This window comes from Lutzomyia longipalpis, chromosome 1 (assembly GCF_024334085.1).
Source record: "Lutzomyia longipalpis isolate SR_M1_2022 chromosome 1, ASM2433408v1".
Lineage (NCBI taxonomy): Eukaryota > Metazoa > Arthropoda > Insecta > Diptera > Psychodidae > Lutzomyia > Lutzomyia longipalpis.
The window spans coordinates 25,286,073-25,301,016 of NC_074707.1; the positions used below are offsets into that span (position 1 = coordinate 25,286,073).

At 33.9% G+C, this 14,944-nt stretch overlaps 1 protein-coding gene across 9 annotated transcripts in view; it reads left to right on the top strand.

Annotated features, from left to right (window-relative positions):
- LOC129797580 (tyramine receptor 1) overlaps positions 1 to 14,944 on the top strand; it is a 63,649-nt gene that overhangs the window by 16,718 nt on the left and 31,987 nt on the right. The gene's annotated exons all lie outside the window — the stretch shown is intronic.

The window sequence follows — 14,944 nt, forward strand, 5'->3', positions numbered from 1 at the left end:
TTCGAGCTTTGGGGTAAGTACAGTAAAGAAAATAGGAAGGAAAAAAATTTGACGTGGGTTTAATTTTCTTTTTCTGTGTCACAATAGGAACGAGTAAATTGAAGTCGAGCCTTTTGCTCCCCTATTTTAGGGGTATAGAGTAAACCGCATTGTGAATTTGAGAATTATGAATTCCGCAAAAATTGTTACGAAAAAAGCGGGTGTCAAAAAAGTGGAATTTTAAGCGGATTAGAAGACGCTGTTGGATATCTATGTCACATGGACTTTCAATTCAACGCATTATGATAATTTATGTGGCTTCACATTAAAAATCAATTTAAAAACCCGTCCTACTGTGTGATTAAATTTTAATTTAACAAATAAAGTGACAAAGAGGAAATTTAAACAACCAAACTTCAACGAAGACTTTTGATTAAGCTATATACATACATTGTATTTAGACATGGAATGAAGAAGTGAAAATCGTCTGCTTTGAATCACTGTAGGTAAAACTAAAATTCAAGAGAATGTAAGATCCAATCACATGAAAAGGGCTGAACCAATTGGGATTCAAAGGGGATTTGCAGACAGTGTAATTAATTTTCTTTGTTGTGCCGACGACGTAATGCCCTAAGGAATAAACCACGTGGTTTATACCATTGTCATTGCATAAATTTCGACTACCTGTCCTGACTACATAGATGATTGCGAGTCAACAGAAACTATTTCCAGTGTTACATATCGTTTCTACCCCAAAGCAGCTATGAGCAACAAGTGTATTTAATTAGGTTTTTGGTTTGCCTCCGATGGTGTATTCTGTGCAATGGACACCAAATACTTTGTAGAACGAAATAAATTTAAATATTCGGTAAAATAAATAAGTAAATAAGGATATAGTTGGCTTATATAAATGTTTAAATTTACTAAACAACAATATTTAAATTATGTAATGACATTCCCTGCAAAATAAATAGGGAACCAAAAGAGAAAAATTAAATAAAAACTTTCCTCAGAAAACATGTCAGTTTTGGCACTATTTGTACAAAAACCAATTGCATTAGTAAAATATTTACACACAAGGTGGTAACTTTGGGTAAATAGCAAAATATCATTTGTAACTTTTAATAAATATTGCGTAAATAGTTCGAAAATTATATTACTATAGTTTTACATGGAAATTATCAAAACACTCAAAGGAACTTAATACTAGTATCTTAATTGCTTCAGATGAGAAATTGTATTATGAATTTAATATAAATTCTTCGTAAAATTACTTTATTCCATTATAAACGTTGATTAGGGTTCTTTAGAAATGCACTCAGCGTTCATGTCATAATTACGTGGAATATTTCTCTGTTCTTAGCACAAGATGTTTGTATTATAAGTTTACTTAATTGCTTATTCAAATTTCATAGGAAATTATTGAAAAAAGATAACAGATAAGAAATACTTAATATTGGGTCGTATTCTGCGATCAAGAAATCCTTGAAATCGTTTAAATTTCAACGATTTCTTAACTTATAGTCAAACTTAATATGTTAGTAAATTTTGAAATTTTATATAGGAACATCACATATTTTGTCATAATTTCCCTTGTTTTGCAGTAATGTATTTTGTTCATTCTCATGCAAAACCCATACTACGCACAACCCTGACAATTATTTCATTTTAAAAAATCGTAAGAAAGACGCAAATAATTAAAAAGAAAAATTCTACAAAAGCCTTTGGAATACATTGGAGTAATTAATTATTTCACTCCTACCACCCCCGTAAAAAAATAGTTTTTTCCCAAGGTCTGAGAAATCACTTCTTTTGTACCTCTTTTATTCAATTTACATTTAGGTTTGTCGAAGAAGAGAGCAGTACAACTTTTAATTGTATTAAATTTACATGTCTTTCCCATTCTTAAAGAAAAACTAACTTAAGTCAATTTTTAATAAATACAGACGCGAAATAAAACGAGGAAAGTCTTAGAAAAGGCAAATTGGAAGAACTAATAAAACTAAGGAATTCTTTTGAAAGATGTGTTTCCAAAGCAACCGAGACGTACCCTCAAGAAGAAGAATGAAAATCGGATAATAAATTTTTGTTGAACTCATTAAGAAAAAGTATCAAGATGACTATAAAGCTAATTTTACTCACTCTATAGTAAAGCAGGATTCTCATTCTTTTCCTTTTTTTTATTTTCACTTTAAATGCCTTCAGTATATTAAGCAAAGATTAGGATTTATTCTATACTGACAAAAAAAATATGTTTATTCTCTAAATGAAAAGCACAACGAAGTCGCACGTTTAAGAGATTATTATTATAAGAGATTATTCCCTTCAATATGAAAACAGATTTCAAGAGATAAATAAGATTTTATTTACAAAAAAAAATCGTCTATATATTTTATTTATTTCTTGAAAAATTACATAAAAGTGAAACATCAAATTGCGGAAAAAGAAACAAAACTTACAGGTAGTGCTTCAATGGAAGAAAAAAGTTTGACTTTTTCAATCCGTACGTAATTACATGAAATGAATCAAAGCACTAAAAGCTGCAAAAGCTCTCAATAATTCTGTGCGCGAAATTAAGGAGTTCTTTAGACCTCTCCGTTTAGAACGCTCTTTGAACTTGTAATTGAACCCTATTATTTTTAATTGAATCAGAAACTTTTTTCAATATATAATAACCATCTGAAATGGATTTCCTTTACCTCTCATAAAAAGGAAGAAGAGTAAAGACATTGAGAATATAGAATTTAAATTGTTTCCAGCAGTGATTCCATAATGATAAAAAATGCTTTTTACAAAGTGCGTTTGAGTGTAAAATTTTCCTTTTTGTCCATTTTCATCAGGACATTTATAAATCTCTGACATGCTTTCTACTACGAAAAACCCATGTGCGTTTCCCTGTGTGTCACACTTAACTATGTTTACACTTGGCACTTTTCAGCTAATCCCATTTGTCAGGACAATTTTCATGTAATGGCCAGGATGTGTTTGTCAAGAGTAAATTGTAAGTTCTAACGCATGTAATGTGTTTTACATGTCCTTCAATGATAAATCATCTATATCGTGACAAATGCCTATTTTAATATGCATTACAATAAGAGTGAGAAAGTAGGGAAGGTCACAGTGAGACCGCATATCAATATTCTATGTGCTTTTCAGCCCAAGATGAACGTTAATTTACCGTAGATGACATAATGCTCTCCCATAGGGGAAAACCGTTATTGTACGTTTTTAATTATGCACAAGACTGCCTGTGACATAAGCACAAAGAGGCAAAATACCTCCTTTTTCCCCCTTGTGAACATATTAGAACAAAAGCTCCCAAATATACGTTTTCTTCTCTATTTCATGTATTCAAAATTATATTATGGCATAAAACCGGTGATGCGTAGCACGTGATCTTTCTGTATTTCCAAGCACACCCTCTCCTGCGAGGGTCACGATGCATATTATGTACATCTGGCATGGAAAATGTTGAAATAAAAAGCAGAATGGAAAAGTGGATATTAGGGCCCTCGAAGAACATTTCCTCCACTTTTCACTGTATGATAAGCATTCTGCTAATGTTTTCTGCACAATGTCCCCATAGTGAATATTTCTTTCACATTTATGGATTTGCATCAACTACATGCTTTAGCCCATGTTTCACGTCCGACCTTTCATACTCAATCATCTTCTATGCAAACACATTCCATTCATGCCAGATACCGCATTTTTCCGTCTTCACAGCTAATAAAGTATAATCCACATGTGACCTCTTATGCTGCACAGCTTTACATACATGTGTCTATACATTAGACCATACTTCGTACTCCCAACGTACTCCCTTGGGTACTATCTACTCACCCACAACACAGCGTGATGCATACCTACATTCATGGGGCACCCTATGCATGCAGTGTGAAGAAAACATAGCTAATTTTCTATATTTTTATAAGACAAAAAGAATTTTTTGTAGTTTATATTTATACTCGTCTGCCCTACTACACATTTAATTTTCTAAATTCATAAGTTTTTTTTTTAACTTTCACATAATGGGCTACAAAATACTACTACACAGTACTAAACTAACTCAATTAAATGTTACGTAGGTTGTTCATAATTACGTAATGTGTATTTAACTAAAGCAAAGGTTCGATAGGATGTTCTGTGTGATTTTTTATATATTTACGTTCGTAAAAATCAGTTTAGAAATTCCTTCCAAATCTGTTTTATTATTTAATAGTTTGTTTTTTTTTATAAGTAAATATGAAAAAATCATGTAAAAGCCACAATCAACAAATAAAATAAATAAATATTTTTGCTTTGAACTTATAAACTATAGGTACAAACAAATTTCCAATTAATAAACGCACCAAACACATACTCTTTTGAATTTTTCGGTTAAACATACATTTTGATTTTCAAATTACTTCAGGCTATTATTGCTATTGTTTTAAATATTTCCTCTTCAGTGAATATTTTATATTCAAAGTACCACATTATGGATTGCATGATATGATATATAGAAAAATCAATGTTATACCATAGAAAAATCATAGCTAAAATGATAATTTGATGAGCAAAAAACTAAATCATACAGAGAAAAGCTTTTTGATATGTTATCCTTTAATTCATGTGTAGTTTGACCTTAGAACTTATGTAGAGCTAAAGTAGACGAAAGAAATGGCGAGAAAAAAATGAAATAAGAAATAGTGAGAAACATATCTTGCTTGACGACTTAAAGAGAAAAATCTCAAGTATCGACACTTTAGTCTTTTCTTCTGGCCTTATACTTTCTTTTTCTTGGTAAAAATAAATTTCCAACGTGAAGAGAGGTTTCATCGAAGCTAAGAGCCAAACGATTGATGTGAAGCATCACGATGGTATGAAATCGAGAAAAAGCATCTCCAAGGGTTCTTCTGCTAACGATTTGTTATTAATTTTCCATGTTCGTCATACTGGAGAACACATTAATGGATTGGAAAACAACTTCATTTTATGCGATTATGGGGGTGTTTTAGCGTAATTAAAATCTACTCATGAACTTATTTAGTACATTGCCGAGGAGAATTATGGAGTTGCAAAATTGATAGTGTGAAACTTACATATTTGCATAGAGACGTGTTAATGCATTTCAGTACATTATTCAGTATCGCACAAGCTAAAGTTAATTCAGTTCTCTGTACACAAAGAAACTCAGAAGAAGACATCTTCCTACTTCAAACAATGATTCCAAAATTACGCAACTCTTTTTTTTACACGTTGCCTTTTCATCTGTAAAAGCCTCAAAGAACTGGATAATTATTATTTTTTTCTGCATTATATCTATAATTGCATAACACAACGATAAATAGAGCTTTGAAAACGGAATGATAAAATCATAAATCAATTTTAGATGATTTTGAGATTATCGCAAATTGTACCTAAACTAAGTTTTTTTTTGTGTATTGACCAAACATTGAGATCTTGTATTGACAGAGGTAAAACCCTTTTACTCGTATTTCAGACTTATATCTTATCGATAGTGCCTTCTTTTAGCTGTGATTCTTTCGAAGAAAAGAATAGCACAGCTTCTGTGTACCACCTAAAATGCAATGTTGTCCGATCGGGCTCAAACTTGGTATGAGCACGAATTAGAGACCCCACATTCCGAAAAACGTATGCTCCAAAAAACTTTTCCGGCCGTCCGGCCGGCCGTCCGTCCGGCCGTCCGTCCGTCCGTCGTATAAGGCTTAATAACAAGAGAACGGTAATAGATAGAGACTTGGGGTCAACGGCAAAGTTCAAATGTTTGGTGGAAGACATCCGATTATGAGGTCAAATCCACCCCCCCACCCTTCCGTCCGCCATTTTGGAACACCCCTAAATTTTGTTTTCACTATATCTCAGCGCCGGTAATAGCTAAAAATCTGAAATTTTGATATGTTGTAGGGGCCATCAAGACCTTTCCAACGATACCTCATTTTCGAAAATCGGTCAAGCCGTTTAGTCAATATGGCCGCCACAATTTTTCATCGAAAATCGGCCATAACTCGAGAACGGCTTGACCGATTTTGATCAACTCAAGCTCAAATGAAAGCTCTCAGCAAGCCCTACAACTTTCTAGAACATCCAAAGTTTCAAAAGCGACCGCTAGAGGGCCAAAAATCAAAAACAAAATTTTCGATTAGTTTTCGATGAATATCTCGAAAACTGTACGATAGATTTGGATGAAATTTCAGTATGTTATAGTTGACTATATTATCTAGCTCCATGCCAAAAATGAAAAAAATCTATGTCGCCGTTCTCGAGATATAGCCTTCCAAAGTTGGCATGTCGTATCTCGGGTTCTACAAGTCCGATTTTAATCAACTCAAATGCAAATGAAAGGTTTCGTGAAGCCCTACAAATATCTAGAACATTGCAATTTTGAGAAATGACCGCAAGAGGCGCTAAAGTCAATATTTTGCATATCCAAAATTTTTAAGTCTAAATATCTCAAAAACTACTATGCATTTCGTTAAAATTTCAGTATGTTATAGCTGAGGTCAATACCTTTCCAACAACAGGTTATTTAAGAAAATCTATGGAGCCGTTCAGGAGATATATTGGTTTTAATTTTTATTCAATTAATACGCAAATTCTTAGGCGCCCCGCGAAGCGGGGCGCCTTATATATAAGGTATATAAATATAAATGCAGAGTAAAATATAACGGTAAAATATAAATATATATAGTTGCATGTTTAATTAGTACGCTAACTATTTGGCGCCCCGCGAAGCGGGGCGCCTTATATATAAGGTATATAAATATAAATGTAAATGCAAAGTAAAATATAACGGTAAAATATAAATATATATAGCTACATGGTACAGATTAAGGAGAAAAGGGAATGTACATGGTAAGTTTCACTTACGGGCTGTGATTCTTCCTACAGAGGCCAAGTTAAATATATTTAAATGCAAAGTCTAATAGATAGCTGCAGAGTATGGATTAATCAGAAAAGGGAATGTACTGGTAAGTTTCACTTACGGGCTGTGATTCTTCCTTCAGTGATCAGTCTAAGTGTGATATTTGATATAAGTTTGGTGGTGCAAACTCTGGGGAAGGATGACTCGCGCCACGAATCACAGCCAATGCGCGAGTTAGCCTTCCCCCAGAGTTTGCACCACCAAACTTATATCAAATATCACACTTAGACTGATCACTGAAGGAAGAATCACAGCCCGTAAGTGAAACTTACCAGTACATTTTTATTTGGGAAGTCACGTTCGTATTCTTCGAAATATTTTGGAAGAGCTAGCACATTAAAATTGAGAATTAATGTGTTTGTATCTTGTTTTAACTTATACAGAACGAGGTAAATTGTCGCTTCGCTCCAATTTTCCTCGCCCCGCTTCGCGGGGGGTTTTGCGCTTCGCGCAAATTTTAGAGAGAAAAAATTGTGATGATTTATAAGTATGATTGGGCACACCTATCAATCCCAAAGAAAAATTTGCAAAGAGAAGAAATCATTTTCATACAACATTTCCGGCGCCAAATTAAAAAATTCGCAAAAACTGCATGAGAGTTATATGGGGGCTTTGGGGGGAAAATGGATACGGCCACTCGAAAGCGCCTGATATAAGGAGCCTCTGTACCAAATTTCATCACGATCGGTCAAACGGTGTAGATTTGTATAGCTGTACAGACACGAAGATTACCAACAAACAGACCTTTCTTTATTATATAGATGGAGAGCACTCATCAAACCCAAAAGAAAAAACTTGCAAAGAGAAGAAATCATTTTCATACAACATTTCCGGCGCCAAATTAAAAAATTCGCAAAAACTGCATGAGAGTTATATGGGGGCTACCCGAAGGGGGGCTTTGGGGGGAAAATGGATACGGCCACTCGAAAGCGCCTGATATAAGGAGTCTCTGTGCCAAATTTCATCACGATCGGTCAAACGGTGTAGATTTGTATAGCTGTACAGACACGAAGATTACCAACAAACAGACCTTTCTTTATTATATAGATGGAGAGCACTCATCAAACCCAAAAGAAAAAACTTGCAAAGAGAAGAAATCATTTTCATACAACATTTCGGGTGCCAAATTCAAAAATTCGCAAAAACTGCATGAGAGTTATATGGGGGCTACCCGAAGGGGGGCTTTGGGGGGAAAATGGATACGGCCACTCGAAAGCGCCTGATATAAGGAGCCTCTGTACCAAATTTCATCACGATCGGTCAAACGGTGTAGATTTGTATAGCTGTACAGACACGAAGATTACCAACAAACAGACCTTTCTTTATTATATAGATGGAGAGCACTCATCAAACCCAAAAGAAAAAACTTGCAAAGAGAAGAAATCATTTTCATACAACATTTCCGGCGCCAAATTAAAAAATTCGCAAAAACTGCATGAGAGTTATATGGGGGCTACCCGAAGGGGGGCTTTGGGGGGAAAATGGATACGGCCACTCGAAAGCGTCTGATATAAGGAGCCTCTGTACCAAATTTCATCACGATCGGTCAAACGGTGTAGATTTGTATAGCTGTACAGACACGAAGATTACCAACAAACAGACCTTTCTTTATTATATAGATGGAGAGCACTCATCAAACCCAAAAGAAAAAACTTGCAAAGAGAAGAAATCATTTTCATACAACATTTCGGGTGCCAAATTCAAAAATTCGCAAAAACTGCATGAGAGTTATATGGGGGCTACCCGAAGGGGGGCTTTGGGGGGAAAATGGATACGGCCACTCGAAAGCGCCTGATATAAGGAGCCTCTGTACCAAATTTCATCACGATCGGTCAAACGGTGTAGATTTGTATAGCTGTACAGACACGAAGATTACCAACAAACAGACCTTTCTTTATTATATAGATAACAGGATAATATTGATAAAAGCAACTGGTTCTATGAAGTATATTATATACTTTCATTATAACAAAAGATTATTATCATTACCCAATAATAGTAAGTGGTGAGTTTCACTCTGCAGTTTGTTAATGAAAACTTTCTTCCACAAATAAATTTAATTCTATCGAGATGTTTGCTTCAGATTTGGGTGTAAATGTCTACAAATTTGAATGAATCCTTAGAATTTTTGCTACAACAGCCTTTAATTAAACATTCCTCTTTTTGGGGGAGGATTGATACTTTGAAACAGTTTCTTCAACAACTGAATACATAATTTAATACATTCAGAAAATTAAATGTTCGTTTTGTAATTTCTTAAGGAATTTCAAACTTGTCTTTCATGCTGCGTGAATGCTCAATGGAAAAACAAGGGGTGGAAATTCCATTTAAGTGGAGCAAACTATAATTTAACCTCTAATGAAGTTGTTATCGCGTGGTATATCCTGTAGGGTAGAGAGAATTGAAATACTTGGGTGGTAAAGTGCAAAGTTATCGCTCTAATTGCTATAATTATGTCCATACAAGTGGTTTTGTGTATGTATTTCCAATGTTTCCAATTTCTTCTTCGAATTCCGACACTTTCAACTGAAAAGTACTTAAATGATTTACAATTTCCTCAAAAAAACTGCAAGCGGATTGTGAGCTTTCTTCCTGAAAATTCAATGAAACTGTATGAAACATTACCCAGACCTATAGCAAGAGTAATTTCAATTTGTCCCAGTTCCAATGTTGATGGAAATAATTTGATTTTCCTTCCTTAAAATTATTTGTTTACTTTACTTCAAAGAACACGAAGAAAGTTGTTTCTAAATTAGTACAGGGTATTTCTGTTTGTACTGAAAAGATTTTAAAATTTTTTTTTAACGTTTTGAAAGATTTTTATTTTAATAAGAAATTACATATAAAGGGCATTTTATGAAATTAGCTAATGAGACTTTTTTTTTAAATGTAATGTCTATTATATTCTGAATATCTTCATAAAACTCATTTGCATTTTAAATGACAGAACCTGTGTTCTGATGCTGTAACTTTGGCATGAAATGAATATATTTTAACATTTTGTACATAGACTGTCCATCTGTCGACAATGTTTTGTGAGTGGCTTTCCAATTGATTGATTACCAAAATATTTATGAATCGGCGCTCTGTTTTTTTGCGCTGGCGTCTCTGGGAAGACGAATAGTTCCATCCAGTTCGTCATTTTCAGTTCGAAAGACTTGTGAATGAGAGCATAATGCCTAAAAATACATCACCCAGTTTGACAAAGCTAAAGATGAATTGAAAATTAAATTGGTTTAGGGGTTCCTCTTTCAGAGGGCTTTACTTTACACACCACATTGGAAAACTTTTAACCACTCCGATGGGAGACCCAAAATGTCTCCACTAAAATGGAAGGGTGAATGATAAAATTTTCAATTAAAATGGAATTTTGCTGGAGTTGTGGAAAAGTGAGTGAGAACTTCATATCGAGTCTATTAAGTCCTCCATTAATTTTGCGTTTTGCAACCCACTCTTTTGGGCTCTTCAATCAAACGTGACGTAATGTTTCAACGGCACCCTTAATTAGTAGCATATGGAATGGGGATGAACTTGAAATTCGAGGGAAAAAGATCTTCATACACACAAGTGTCTGCACAACTATTTACATAGAAAATGAATGAGAGAGACTTGGTATCAATATTTGCGAAAATAGCAAATGACGCTGCCGGAGAAGGATATCATGTTTCAATGGCACGAGCAAGTCAACCCGGTTAAAATCCTCTTCACGCCATCCAACTCACCCTGCGATGAAGCACTGAAATTCAACGCTAGGTACTATTTTATTCTATCTCTTATATACGCGCTGTAGGATTAAGTTGGGATTTAAATTAGCTTTAAAAGCCATCCTATGGAAAACATCCCATGAATTTTATTTGATGCCCATGAAAATCAGGGATTTACGCGCTTTTCGTTTTATTTTTACGATCAGCTAAATCTTTACGCAATTTCACTTTTAATATTCAAGAGAATTAGATACGTATATGTATATGTACATATATATTTAATATCAAAATTGATTTATTTTATTTTATTTTACAATAAGACTAAAATATTTTCAGGTGAATAATGGAAATTTATAATGCAAAGTTCTAAAAGCAACATTTCTTTCATTCGTTCATTGTAATGTTAAGAAAATTCTTCTCATTAAAAAAACAGTTCGTTACTGCACTAGCTAAATTAAAACACTCAGTAATTTATCACTGTTGAAATTAAAATAATATTCTGTTTAATCCCATTATATTCCGTTTATGCATCCGGTAACCCGGTAGATGCGGGGCACATCATCCCCTTCTCCCCTTGGATGGTTAAAAAAGCAAACGAAAGTGAGATAAAAAAAAATATCAGACTTTTCCTAGAAAATTTTATTCATTCAGACAGATGCTATCCTGAAAATTCTTCAAATCGTCAAGATAATAAAAGGCCTGTATGATTTTGGCACATATCTATGTACTTATATACACATTTTGCTTAAGCGAATGAAGTCATAAATAGCAAATCCATCTAATCTGCATCTCTTAGGAATAAATTTGTGATCTTCCAAAATTATTATCTCATACTCTGAGTACGGCGAGGATATGGCACACATTAACACTTTGTATAGGATTGCCGGAAAGCTCAAATAAAAGGAAATCTGAGAGCTTATTTATCTCATCACCGAACATTCTCCAGGGATTTATAAACACCATAAATGATTGTCATTACTACCTGCTGTAAAGTTTTGTGAGAGAGCACATGAGATGCTCTTGGGAATTTGGGCGGAGATGTGGTAATCCAAACCGTTAATATGGTAATTCATTGCTCTGTCAGAGGCATTTAAGTGTGGAGGTGTATGCTTTTGTTATATTACACCATTAGAGCTTGTATTGACTTACACTCTATGACAAAGAGGTATTCTCTTTCCATCCATTGACCACATAAGAGAATAGAGCGAAGACACTCTTCTGTCCATGATACACCTTTGGGGCAAAAATTCGTATTTTCAACATAGAGACCTACCTACCATGTTGTAATGTAAATAAAGTCCTTATAAATGTTATACAACTTTGCTTTTGGGTCTCTTTTGAAACTTGGCGGTTGTAGCAAAAATTTTATGTTAATGTAAGCATAAGTTCATATCACTAAGAGAAAATATATGTATGTTATGTAGCGAAAGAAATAGAAACTCCTACGCACAAAAAGAAATGTAGAAGAAGAACGAACTTTTTCTACAAATACTTGAAGGAATTTATCTTTTTATCGGAACGACTAGCACCAAACAGTTCTGAGTCAGTAGTCAGTACTTTTTAATTACATATAGATATAGTTTTTTTTAATTAATCCTCGCAATTACACAAAACTGTATATTTGATTTCAGTACACTGCACTCGGATTTTCCTCATGAAAGCAAATATTTCCGGAAAATATTTTGAAATGAGCATGATGAGCATCGTGTGTATTTGAAAATAAACACAATGTTTGATATTTAATGTATATTTTGAGATGCGGATGTTTTTAGCTTTCATGGGGCTTTAATTAAAATATTTATTTTCATTTCAATAATTTTAAATAAATTTCCAATGCGCAACATTTGAGAAATTGTAATTCTAGAAATATAACAGGAATTTTCCCTGAAGGTTATTTTGCAATCTCTGGGGCTTTTAGTTAGAGTGAGTTGATTTAACAATTTTCTGGAAACATGACTCGCGTAAATATTCCACTTGCAGCACATTTATCGCTTAGCGTTCTTGGAAATACTATCCGACAGTGAAAATTTCCTCTGGCTTTTATTCTAAAAGACTCATCCATTTCACATAACACATACCCCCATATGTAATTGCATTTGACTGTTTCAAAGTCTCAACTGGAAGGCAAAATATCTTGAAATTTATAGCATCACACTGCCTTCGTAAGTGATCCATAGTTACGTATATCTTGTAATATGAATTTAATTTATTTTATATAGAAAAGACGGAGAATTACCAGAACTTGTTTCTCTTTCATGTACATACATATATACACGTATGAATGGAAAACTTCTTGGCTTAATTACATAGAATTGTGGAAAAAAACGACAAGAATGTAGTGCGTATATGTGTATAGCTTCTGTATAAATGCTTAGAGTAAATATTGGGCAATCAAGCATTTTTTCAGCATTCAACGCATATAGTCAATGTGGCCAAATGCTTCCAATCAAGCAGGAAATCGTAGCAGTTCTCTGTAAACTTGTATGTAAACTTTCTCGCAAGACTGAATTGGCAATCCCTCTTCCCACCCAAGTCGCCTGCCAAATCGCCTTATCTACTACTCCAGCTGGATTTATCTCACATGCCAAGATTAGCTCTTCAAAAGTCGACACAAGGATAAATCAAATAAAACACAAACGAACGTATGTGTGGTGAGGGCTGAAAGTTTCCCTTACGTTGAGCATAAATTAGTTTCTCTCCTTTTATTGCCCGATCTCGTACTGCCACACAAAGAGAGCTTTATGACAATCTATCGATTTTTCAATTAGACGTCATTTAAATCTTCCACTGTCAATTATGGAATGATTTCTGATAAAGGTATAGGTACAACCTATAATGTTTAGGAAAACATTGAGAAAAACATTTCACTACCACTCCAATCGATTGTTAAGTCAGTGTTTGTCGACTCTCGTCACTCTCGTCTTTGTTCACGAAATATCAAATTCAAGGTTTCATGTCCTTGGCCATTATTGTTCTGGGCAACCAAATAAATCAATGAAAATCCAATACATGTACATATGTACATAAAAATTGTATAAAGACTGTACCATTAATGAATTATCCGAATTAAGATTGATTACCTATGAAATATGTTGCAGATTTTGCAAAATTAAAAATCAATATCTACAAATTAATTTGATTTAATAGCCTCTCATTCAGAACTGATTGGCGGAGATCATTCATATTTACGATTATGCTTGAAAATTAAATTGAACAAAAATACGATTTTAAATAATATTTTCAGGAGATTTTGCTTGTATTAACTGGATTCAATGGTTTATCTGACGTGTAAAGCCTATTTTTATATCTCGTTAAGCTTTCGAATGTGTTTAATACAAAGCAAAATCTCATGTGAGTTATTAAAAAAACACCATAAATTTCTTCAATACTATCCAAAAATTTCATGATGTTTTCACAAAAGAGATTAGCATTTATGTTAATTATAGTAAAACATTTCTTATATCCAACAGCTTACAATTATGAATTCCCATGTTGGCTTTCTGCAAAGTCTCCCACAATCATATCATAGATTTTCTCAAAGTTCCTCAAAGTTGATCGATGTAGCATATATATAATTTTCACCATCTTTGTAGAACAAGAGGAAAAATTACAACTTTTCTCTCAAACTCACAGCGGCCTGGGCCATATAATGAGGAGCTCTAGATGGGGAACAAAGAAACTTTAATTTGTAAAATTTTGCACAGTAATTAAATAAACAAGGAAGGAGAAGTTAAATTAAAACCGAAACGAATTTGCTTTCTCTTGATACAATTCAGAAACAGATTTTTTAGGGACTTCCCTTTTCTTACTAATCGCAAACAAGGCCATGACATACATAAGAAGTGAGAAAAAAATGGCTATGACATCGAGGAAGAAGTGCGAGCCTAACATAAATTGAATATTTACAGAACTACACAAGATGCGAAATAGAAGCAATCAGTAACCACAAAGGCTGAATACACTCTTGAAAGCTTTTGAAGCAAAGCTGTGACAGAAGCGGACTAAAATCAATATTTGATGGATAATTCCTCACATCCTTTAGGGAAAATATTGTCCTTTACATGTACTTTTCCATTTCCATCCAATATAATCACAATTGACACTAAAATTCCACCCTTTGCTTTGCATGCATTGAACATTAATCACTTTACAAACTTCTGTGCGGGGGAGTATTTTTCGCCCTCCACCCCCTGCTCAAACCATGACGAGGCGACAAAACGAAATTCAACTCTTTCTCTCTTTTTACCCACCAGTTTTTATCTATTGAGGCAATTCATGATCAATTTTAAGTGTTTTGTTGTATTTACACACGAAGATGGTTGGGGTGATGTCT